Consider the following 11,308-nt stretch of genomic DNA (forward strand, 5'->3'; position numbering starts at 1 on the left):
GAATCTATGACATCTAGAAATGTTACGTCACTCAAACCAATTTTGTCTAACGATTGTTAGTTTAAATATAAGGAATTTACTATCTTCCGTATATACTCCTTATATTTCCTTATATGTTCCTATAGAAGGATTGTATTTAGCTCCACTGTCCCTGGAAGGAAATGAGCACAGTCTAAAAAACGTTTGTGATCTTAACTATTCTTAATTTTAAGTATGGTGATACACTTGCTAATTGTGTTTGTACATCCTAGGAGGACTAAGATTTTGCTCCATAACTGGCATTCCCACATATTTCCTCTGGTGATATTTGACTGCCCACCTATTACAACAGGGCAAAGAACAAAAATGTTTTATTATCCGACAATAGCCTTCATTACTTACTGACTAAAGTTTGAGGCAGAAAGGTAGAAAACTATTGCTATGTGATTTGGGAAAAAAAAAAAAAAGAAACAAACTGACACAGCAAACTAACATCTAAACCTAGGGGTTTAAAATGTCAGTTTCTATATGTTTCATTAAACCCTTTAAAAGTGGGCACAAAAGGAAGTGTCTGAGTGCTTTTAAGATTTTGTATGCAAGCTGTCAGTATCAGGCATTAGTAAGATAGGCAGTGTTTCCCTCTATCGCTCTCTGCATTTGATTTTTAAGTTATGTTGTTCCCATCAGCAGTGCATGGAGACATTCAGGCAAAGATGGGATTCAAGAGTAGAAGTAGCCTAGAATACAGTGGAACAGTATGTGTCATTTATAAATATTTTTAATTTTTAATCACATTTTTAATTAAATACAATTGAATAGTTACAGCTTTCAGAGTTAAGGTTTTTGTGAAGCCTTCTCAGAAAAGCAGTGAGTGGCAGGCAGTTGGGCTAACCAGCCCTGCCACTTAAAGGGGGATGTACCACTGTGTGTGTGACAGCACGGGAACATCATTCTGGCCTTCTTGATGTACAAATAACAACCTCAGCCAAGGGAGTCAGTCACACAACTTAGCTTTGAGAATATTGGTCTATAAATTGAAGGGCCAGTACTGGGAGAGGGTACGTAAAAGGTTTAAGGTGCATGCTAGTAAGAAGCCATGAGGCTGACTCCTTTTAAGCCAAGTTGAAATAGCACTCAAAATACTGGCGTAAGGCATGAGTGATGGGAGTTAAGGCTGTTTATATTCACCTCCAACTTTCGTCATTGCTCAAACGGAGCAGTGAGAGGTTTCCAACCCCTCTCCATCTCTCTTTGGGCTTCTTGTCAGTCTGGAGACTTACAATAAGAAGGTTCAGCTAGGTACTGTGTTAAATAAATAGCTCATGTCCCTCAACTCATCCATCATTCTAAAACTTCACATTACTAGATTAACCTCTTTTTCATATTAGTAATGACAGGTTTCTAAAACATAGCTTGACCAGATACAGGTCAAGGGAGGTATTAACTTAGTAATTTGTTCTCAAATGCTACTCTCTGCATGTAGTTCTGTGTACAGACTGATATATAGCCTTTTGCTGAGAAAATACAAAGGCATGGGGCTCCCAAAAAACAACATGTGTACATCTGGGGAAAATTCTTGTTTTTTCATTTGTCCACAGTTGCAAACATAGATGTGGAATGCAACTCCTTTGGTCTTTCTGCAAAGACTGTTGGAAAATACATCGAATCATTGATCATTTTTTCAGTAAAATCCTGATGATGACTCCCTGTTGTTCAAAATTTCCCGTAGGCTATCAACATGTTGTATGCAATCTCATTTTATGAGCTTATAGCTTAGGGTTTCACATACAAAATATGAGTATGTCTCACCTTAACAGAATTGCTGTGAAGATGGCACTCCCTAGACAAGTATCAGAAGAAACATGTATATACTTCATACAGCACAGTTTCCAATTCTATACCAGCTTGTAGCATGGCTAGTAAAGAGCTGATGAGGGACCCCCATAAAGCTGTAGTTTATGTTAAGTTAAGATTGCACACAACACCTCTCAGTATTCACACTGGTGCTTTACAATCTTGGGAGAAAAACTCTGTAAATGAGCAACCTCACTATATATCATGCAGCTGGGTACAGCTCAGCCAAACTGGGGATCAGGACATTACAGTTTTCTGAGTTAACCCAACTATTGCTGCTTTTTGACCCGAGTGATCCATCCTTCATTCATCTGGGTATAGCAGAGGTTTACAGACAGACTTTATCATACTGACTCCATTCACAAAAAAAGCTGAACCAAACAAACAAACATAAAACAAAAACAAACAAACAAAAAATCCCAGATATGGTAAGGGGCTCAAAAAATGTCCCTCTATGCAAAGACAAAAATCAATAAGAATTTATATTGGGAAGAATTACAGGGGAAAAATACTGCATCAGCCCACATCAGTCAGTGCTCCACTGAGCCTTTCAGCCTCATTCAGGAATTTCTCTGGTCATAGTTGGATTCTCCTTGCATACTTCAAAGTCAAGGTTACCCATAGGTCTTAACCCATCTTGTTTAAGTCCTAAAGTGGATTACAATTCATAGCCTGCAAACATATTGGTCAAAAAACATCAATAAGGTGACCTCTGAAAGTATTATGAACTATTCACTTCTCACAGACACAGATCCATGTGGCTATTACTTAAAGACCAAGTGTGGGCTGACTGCTTCCAAGCCACACAGGTTACCAGCAAAGCAAAGAGGAAATTATCAGTCCATCATCATTGGCTTTTCAGTTATGACTAATTCCCCAAAGAAGTGACGCTGCCATACAGAGGACAGATGAGTCTTCTTGAGGCTTACAAATAGGCCAAAGGAAGTGGATTGGGACAGTGGTCCGACTTTTAGTGGTTTTGGGGTTGGTTTTCGTTTGGTTTGGGTTTTTTTCCAGAAGACATTTTTGGTAACATATCAGGTTTAACATATGGCACTGGGGAATACACCTTCTGTTTAGTTTAAAAATTGCTGCTAAGAAAAATTCTATGGGAAAGACTTTCTAATTAAAAGTGAAAACACTGGATTGTAAAACAAGCTGACACACAGTGATTTGTGCTGGCTTAAACATACAAAGAAAAGCAACATTCCTTCCGTTGTTTTCTGCTCCTTCACCCGCATGTCACCTGTATAAATGACCTTCTTTCTTACTTGAGTTCATTGGCATTAAGTGCTATTTATGTTTAGTTTATAATTAGAGATGTCCAGATGACTAGGTAAGGCTTTATCTTGGACAGGTTTTGTTTTTCTTTTTCTAAAGGAACAGATATATGAGGAAGGGGCTTGGTGCTGGTCTGTGCTGTGAGTAAAGTCCTATCTAATGAGAAGCTGGAAGTCTGCAACAGGATAGAGAGGCTCCCTAGTAATCTGGATCCTTCTCTTCACCTTCTTCCTTTCTGTCTTATCATCACCTCTTTGTTTTCTGTCAACTCTCAAGTTGGAAGGAACATCAGAGGAGGCATCAATAGAGCATTGCTTGTGCACCACCAGGCCCCCAGTGACCCCCTGCTGCTTCCCATTCACCTTGTGCTTTGATATCATACCATCACCACCCTTTGTTGTGAAATTTTCTTCCTTTATATTTCAATCCTTTTAAACTACTCAGTACTGTCCTACAAAGTCATAATACTCTCTTTTTCCTCCAAAACTCAGCATTTTCTTTCTCAAGTTTTAGGATAAAAATATCTACTTTCATATGAGAAATAAACATTTTAAATTTTCAATTTAGGTGGCTGAGATATATTCTTTTCCCCAGATGTTCTGTTTTCATGTTTATCCACATCTCCTCAGCAACTGATTTTTCTTTTCTTTGTTTCATTTCTTTTTCTTCATTTCAGCAGTAGTTTAAGAAGGAAAGCAAGTATCCTCACTGTCCACTAGCAAGTTTTAGTTAAAGTATATTTCAATATCTTTACAACGTGAGGATTTTTTTCAGCGTTTTTAAACACAGCTTTTTGAAGACATTTTTTTTCCATGCATGAACCATTTCAATTCCACAAGTTCAATAATGCCATGTTGTTAGTAGTGGAATGCATAGCATAGATATAATACTGTTTGTTTCTTTCACTGAATAATTACACTTAAAACTGGCTAATTGGAATCAATTAGTAGTAAGAAGTTAGTCTCAGGGGGAGAAGAAGAATTATTTATGGAAACTCCAGATTATGTAAGGAACCAACATTTCCATACCTAGATTGTGTCTTATCTGCTGCACTTTTTCATTAAAAAATACAAGGACCATGGTAGTGAGCAAGGCAAGTGTTTACTTCCATTAAAATTTAGATTAAACTACATTTTTTAAAACATCTGTAGATAATCTCTTCATTCATTTAACCTTAAAATACAGACCTCTGGTACTGGATTTCAATAGAGGATTTCAGTACAGTTTATTGCATTTTGTAAAGCATTATAAATATCCCGTGCTCTTTTGTTTCTGTCAGTATCCCATTCCCAGGGCAAAAATACGGATGTTTCCTCACAAGTCTCCTAATTCAGCTAAGCTAGAGCACTCCAACTTATGCAGGCATACCTGTGCTTTACAATTGCCTCCTCAGGCCCATATTTGTGTCCAGTAGACATTATATGAATATGTGAATGTATTTTGTCAGCTCCACCGTAACCATTTGCATCCTGCTACAGACTCCCTGAGTAATTGTAAGGATAAGAACTGATCTTCACCTTCACTCTTCACTGATCACCTACACTGATCTTCACAATCAAAATACCATAGGGATTTGTGATTTGCCAAATGTCTTGGATAAGCATCAAATAGCCAATTTTTGCAGAAATGTGGCCAAAATTTAACAGCTGTGGGAAATACAGTCCACAACAATCCTTCAAGAAGAATGATCTGTAGAAACAATCACAAGCATCTACAAACAGAATCACTGTGAGATTCCTTAGTCCAAATGCTGACTGATCCCAAATTTTCTCTGAATAAAGACTGTAAGGAAAAGGTCAGCATGTGTTTAAGGTTGCTGTGATTTTATAATTGATTACAACAAAGCACTTTGGTACATGCTGAAATATGGCTTTCTTTGGGCTAGCCTTTAAAATGGAACAAGTGCCAAAGGGGAGTCATAAACAGGGGGGGACAAATTATGGAGGGGAAGAGGAGTTCAGCTGACTGGGGAAGATCATTTGCCTCAGTGCAATTCTTGGCCAAAATTCGTCCGGGTTTGATTTTACTGAGATCCAAAGGATTGGATACTTCCATTTCCTTACACAATGAATAATGTGAACCAATTGAACAAGGTCTTTGAATGTAGAATACCAGTTATTGATTAAAAAACAAAACCAAAAACAAGACAAGTAACTGTTCACAGTGATAAAACTAATCTAAATGCATCAGCAGCACTTAAACTTTAACCTATGTTTGAAATACATGAAAATATCCTACTTAGTAATAATTCTAGATTCCATTCTTTCAAGCTACCTGTGGGTCACTCTTGATTTCCACATTGTAAATTTGCAATTTCATTAAGCATCAAAATACATTACCAATATATCTGATCATTTGATGGGCCTCAGAGCACACTACCAGGTATTTTGTAACACCACTCAACTTATAGAAAATATTTCATTATAGTTATAAGGGTTTTTTGTTCTTAATGCATTGGTACTATTCTGAGTTTGTCTCTGCAAGTAAACTCCTGCCCCCTATCGCCCTTAATGGTGCTGATGCTATAGGCACACATCTCAGAGGGATTAAAAATATTATAGCTATTTTGGCTATAAAGAGATTACTCAGATGGAATGTTTTTCATTATGTTCAGGTCATCAGTCTCAAGAACAGTCATGGCTGCTACTTTCTTGTTAGAAAAGTGTTAATCTGACCACTCACGTATAAGTGGGATCTCAAAAGGAGTTTCACAATTAAGATGTTTTTGGTGAGAATTCATACCCATCATCAAAGTGGGAAGATTTAACCCCTGTTGGTATAAAATTCGTTATCACAGAACCCTATGTTTCAAATAATTTGTTTATGAAATAAGACCAGAGCACTGAACAGCAAAGGCAGAAAAATTAAACAATCAAAACATTCCAGTAGAAAATTCATTCACATTGTAGACAATAAATAATTCCTTGTCTCATATCTCTTACCAACATGACTAATGACTGAAAAGAAATTTTTCAATTTTTAGTTCATTTGAATTCCTTTATTCCTTAGAGAAGAAAATTAACTACATTTTGATCACAATTATCCTCCTTAAGATTCTGGAGCTGTGATAAGTAGACGATCTACATCTCATTCATTCTCTTAAAAACTTAACTTTTGATGTGGGACAGGGGCAATGAACCATCTTTGCTGCTTTAAGGCTTTTCGCAAAATAAAATTTAACTGACAATAAAGGAAGCGTGCTCCTAATTAAAATAATATTGATTCAGCATATGGTATTTTGCCTTTGGTTTTCAGTTTTTATTAGCCAAGTTGTCACTTTTCTCTTTAGTGCCACCTTGTGGGTCAGCCAGTTATGAAAGCACAAAAATCTCTCCTGCACTAAAAATAATTGGATCTGGCATTCAGAACATCATGGGGAAAGGGGGTGGTTGTGGTTTAGGAGTTAGAGTTTCTCTTTTTTAAGAAAAAAAACAATAATGTATGAAGAAAATGGTTTCTATTCATTTATAATAGGTATGCAAGAAGACAGGACAATCTCTCTGGGATTGAAAGTAATGGGATCTACAAAAAAAAAAAATCAATGTTCATTTACAGGATAATCATCAAACTTACCTTGGAAAATGTAAGTGGCAACCTCTGACTTGTGTGATTTTGCCACAAGAAAAATGCTTCTGTATCTTACTGCCATTATTTTTGCAACAGCTTTTCAAGAGAAGTAAAGCTAGATAATTGTAAACTCCCACTAATCCTACTTTCAGAAAAGATAAATGATCAGATACAGCATCATACCATATGTGCTTGTGAAATTCAAGGGGCATTTGCACACACCAGCTTCAGATTCTCCTGATAAAGCACAGAAATTCAAAAACATATCTAAAAATTAAAAGTGTCAGGGGACATGTGTAGTGCAAAGGACATTCAGATCAAGACTTGGCTGCACTGTGGTGACAATAAGTTTTTTCTAATACCGCACTAATAACTCAGCTGTCCCCTCACCTTACAGAATGGCACAAACACATCCTCATTCATTACTTGAAGGAATTATGGACAGTGGAATTATGGTCAGTTTGTCTTCTTGAAAGGAGCAGAGAGAATGTTTGTGATATCTAATTTTTAAAGAGCCCTTTTTGTTACTTTTATTAATCATTTTGTTGGTTTTCTTAATGCTGGCAACTTTGAAAGCTACAAGAAAGAAGTTTTTCTATGTTATAAGCCCCCAAATAAAACATCTTCATTATATTCTGCATACACATTAAAAGCACTTTAAGCTTACAAATTCTGGTTTTTAGCTAGCCAGCTCCTTTGCATTCTCTCTTACTAAACACAGATTCATAAAGGAAAATACGTCATCCCTGAAAATCTCTTAAATTTGATCAAGTAGTCATATATCAGATAATCTTGCTGGTAAGGAGGGGGGTGATTTTAAATAGTAGCTGTAAGGTAAACATATGCAGGTATTCTTCCCAAGAATGCCAAGGCTGTTGAAGAATTAAAAAAAAGGGTTTTTTCAGATGCAAGGACCACTTTTTTACAATAATGCATGCATCGGGCCCTGGTAAAAGGCAAAGCCCCTCCTCCTCCAAGGCTTTTTTGTATCTTCTCTCTCTCCTCCCCCACTGTCTCTGGCCCAAGGGGGCTTTGTACATGTCTGCAAACATGTTATCCCTCTGCGTACCAGAGAGCAAGGCTGACAACTTCTCTTGCAATGCTGGGCAGGGGGAAAGCATTGAAACTGCCTTTGAGAAAGAGCCACCACTTTAGGCAGAAAACCTTCCCAGCAAAATGAGTTCTAACTTCCCATTACAAATTCTTCCAGAAATGTATCTATTCCTACAGTAGCTCTTGAGTTGTACTGAAATCAGATTTCATCCTTAAGATATAGGATCAGAACAAGTGATAGAAAATATAACACAGTGGAAAATGCAGTTTCCCATGATCATATATAGCCATTACTTAGATGGAAAGAGACTAAGGAGTTGCACAGGAGCATATGCCCAGTAGGGCATTGAGGTTCAGTGACATTTTCCAAGGGTGAAAAGCCCCATAAACTCTCCTACCAACAAGTAGGTAGGTGTCCAGCAATTTCTCTGAGTCTTAAATAAGTTCAAACACAGTAAATTCAGTTCAAGCAGTAGGAAGGATGGTCCAACAGGCAGCCCAGATTGAAGAAAACTCAGCAACTGACTTCCCAGTACAGTCACAGCCTTCTTCCATAACCCCTGTATTCCTGTACCCTTTGCTAACATCATCCCTCCAGACAGTGCAAAAGCCTTTGAGGAAAAGAGCTGTTAATGACTGTATGGTGTCTGGATGCTACATCTCATGAAAACACTGAGATAGCAATGTCTTGGACAGCCTATCATGTTCCAAAATTTGCTGTGAGCTGAAAAGCCACCCACTGCACAACACTGATGGGCAAATGCTTCTCTACTGAGAAGACGAAGGGAGGAAAGGAGTTGCAATCAGGTTGAGTGAAGAATGACACACAACAAGTGAGAGGTTGCACCCTGTGCTCACATCTCAGCAATTGCTGAGGATACAGCTGTAGAGACAGCTGTCTCTGCATGACTCTACAATGCATCAGTTACTCTTATCACTCTTTTCCCTCCCAAACCTTCACATAGACCAGACTATGATCTGTTACCAGATGCTTCTACATAGTTACCAGCACCAGAAAACATACACTGGTAACCTGCCTCTCTGAAAGTTGCGCTTGCTGGACTGAGAAATAGCCACATGCTTAAAAATGGGATTTGAATATATGTTTGGGGGGGGGGTTTATACACATGGAATCTTGAAATTCTGCAAAAGCATCGGTGAAGTTTAAATGGTGAAAGTGAGTGTTATGGCATAAAACAAATACTCTAAAGAAGAAAGTAATGGGATACCCAGGACTGCAACCATTGTTCACACAGAAGGTCCTTGTACTATTTTGGGGAAATACTTAATAGAACCGCAGTCCATTTTCTATGAGGGGTTTTTAGCCTCTGCTGCATCAGAAACAACATACATGCACCACTAGCTATGCTTCTACGAGGTCAGTCTCCTACGAGACACGCCAAGTGTGATGCCCCTCAGCCCCAGTTGGGTGCAGTCCGACCATCTCACCAGCATCTACGCTCACAACTAGCCAGGTCCCATGAGTCAAACAGTGACAGAATCCAGACCCCAGTTTTCAGGGATGTGTCCATCTTGCCTGCCCCACTCCTCAGACAGATGTTTTCTCATATACCTCCCTTCCTGAAGAAGCTGCTCAATTTGCTTTTGAGAAGATATGTACATAAACAATTTTGTACAGTTTTATTTGAAATGCAAGTTCTCCAGACCCCAGGAAATTCCAATTGTAACATTATATGGCTATGCAGATGGCAAACTTAATTTTCCTAGACTGCAGGATAGAGAAGACTAGCAGTGTCACCCTGCTTCAGCAAACACCAGAGCCTTGCCTTTGCAGTATTTTTAATATGTCTATATAGCACAGCATCACCTGGAAGAGCTGTGATCCAGCTGGAGTAAGCAGGTTTAGCTGCTTCAAACACCATGCTGTTCAGACTGTTCCAACATGTTTTTCAGCAAGATCACTGGTGCAAGAGCAAGCACCACACAGTTGTCACACAGTGCTGTCATCAGAGGTAGCCTCAGGGTCTCCGCAGAGCACCAAGCTGTACTGCACAGCTCAGTGTCACTAAGACAACGTAAGCCTACTCTAAGCAGCAGAAGCCTGCTGTACATGCGTGCAGTGAAGACAGGCATCCCCAACCCATGCCACCTTATCCTACCATAGCGGTACCATCCCTCACAGATAACAAACAGCTCAAAGCCACACCTATTACATGCAAGGGGTTGCAAACTCAGTTATGAGCCCCTACTCTAACTTCAGACACTAGCCTAGCCCATTCAAGTGGGACCAGGGATTTCCATAACTGTTCTTTCCTGCTAGCTTTAGAGCAAGCAATAGCAGATCATCCCTTCTTCTGTTGCAACTTCCTAGCTCCCTGCTTGGCAGTCTTCCTCTCCACATAGCTTTTCCCACCAGTCCTGTCAGCCTGTATCTCTGAAGCCTCTCCAGGGCAGACTGCAGCCTCACCGTTTGCTGCTCCATGATGCCCGAGCAGCTGTCTCTTACAGCAGCTGGTTTAGATCCACAGCTTGATCTCATCTAGTGGAGGTAATAAAGCCCTTCATTAACTCTTTCTTAAGCTACAGGCAGCCATGGTGTACTTATTGCATCTCAGTAACTGAGAGGTTTAGGAGCATCTGTAGGTTATCATCCCACATATGGGCCAGTACGAAGGAATCCAGGTGCCAATGGGCTTTACAGACAGATCTTTACCAACAGCAGAAGGAAGGTTAAATCCGGGTGAGATTTTGGAAGGAGTGTCTTCTTTTTACGAATATCCTTTTGTCTTCCTCTCCTCCCCAAATCTGATACTTTTTGCTTCAACCACTTCATCCTACTTTAACTCCCCTGTCAGTGTCCAGATATCTCACCTCAATTTTAGTCTCCGTTCCTCAGACGACTCATCACAGCATCAATCTCCTGGAACACCTCAGTGCTGAAAATCGTAACGTGACATTTACAAATAAAATTTTTATGTGAGATTTCCAATGACATCTCAGATCTCAGCACAAGGGCCTAACCGTCTTTGTGCAGCAAAAATATAGCAAAGTGAATTTTTTTCTGTAGTTTTGATTCTGAAATGCATCATACCAGAGTACAGTTTAAATATAAACAGAAAACACTGCTCAGTTGTCTCTCAGAATTAACTTTCTCAAGAAATATTTTTAAGGCTCACAAATCATGTGCAAGGTCTTTTTCCAAAGGAGAATTTTTCTTGAATCCATTTAGTAGTTGAAGGTTGTGTCACATGTCACTGGAAAGGTAATTTTTCCTAGTTTATGAAAAATGCCTTGAATTTGACTTTGCTGTCACAGGGGAATAATGATATCTATACAGGTAATAAACTGGCACCCAGAGATTGCTATTGGTAGCTTTGCAAGAAGTATACAATTTTATGGAGGATGATAGGAAGTAATGGGGTAAATTAATATCAAATACGCAATTTATTTCTATGATGTCTACATGACTCAGGTTTCCAGCATTTGTAATATTCTTTTAAATATTAATAGTTAAAACATAACAAACAGAAGATCATTTTAGAGGAACTAATGCACAGCTCTGTAAATTCAGTAAACGATGGCTATTAATGTTCTCTTTTGTCTTCCAGACAGA

Source organism: Pseudopipra pipra, chromosome 5, assembly GCF_036250125.1.
Source record: "Pseudopipra pipra isolate bDixPip1 chromosome 5, bDixPip1.hap1, whole genome shotgun sequence".
Classification (NCBI taxonomy): domain Eukaryota; kingdom Metazoa; phylum Chordata; class Aves; order Passeriformes; family Pipridae; genus Pseudopipra; species Pseudopipra pipra.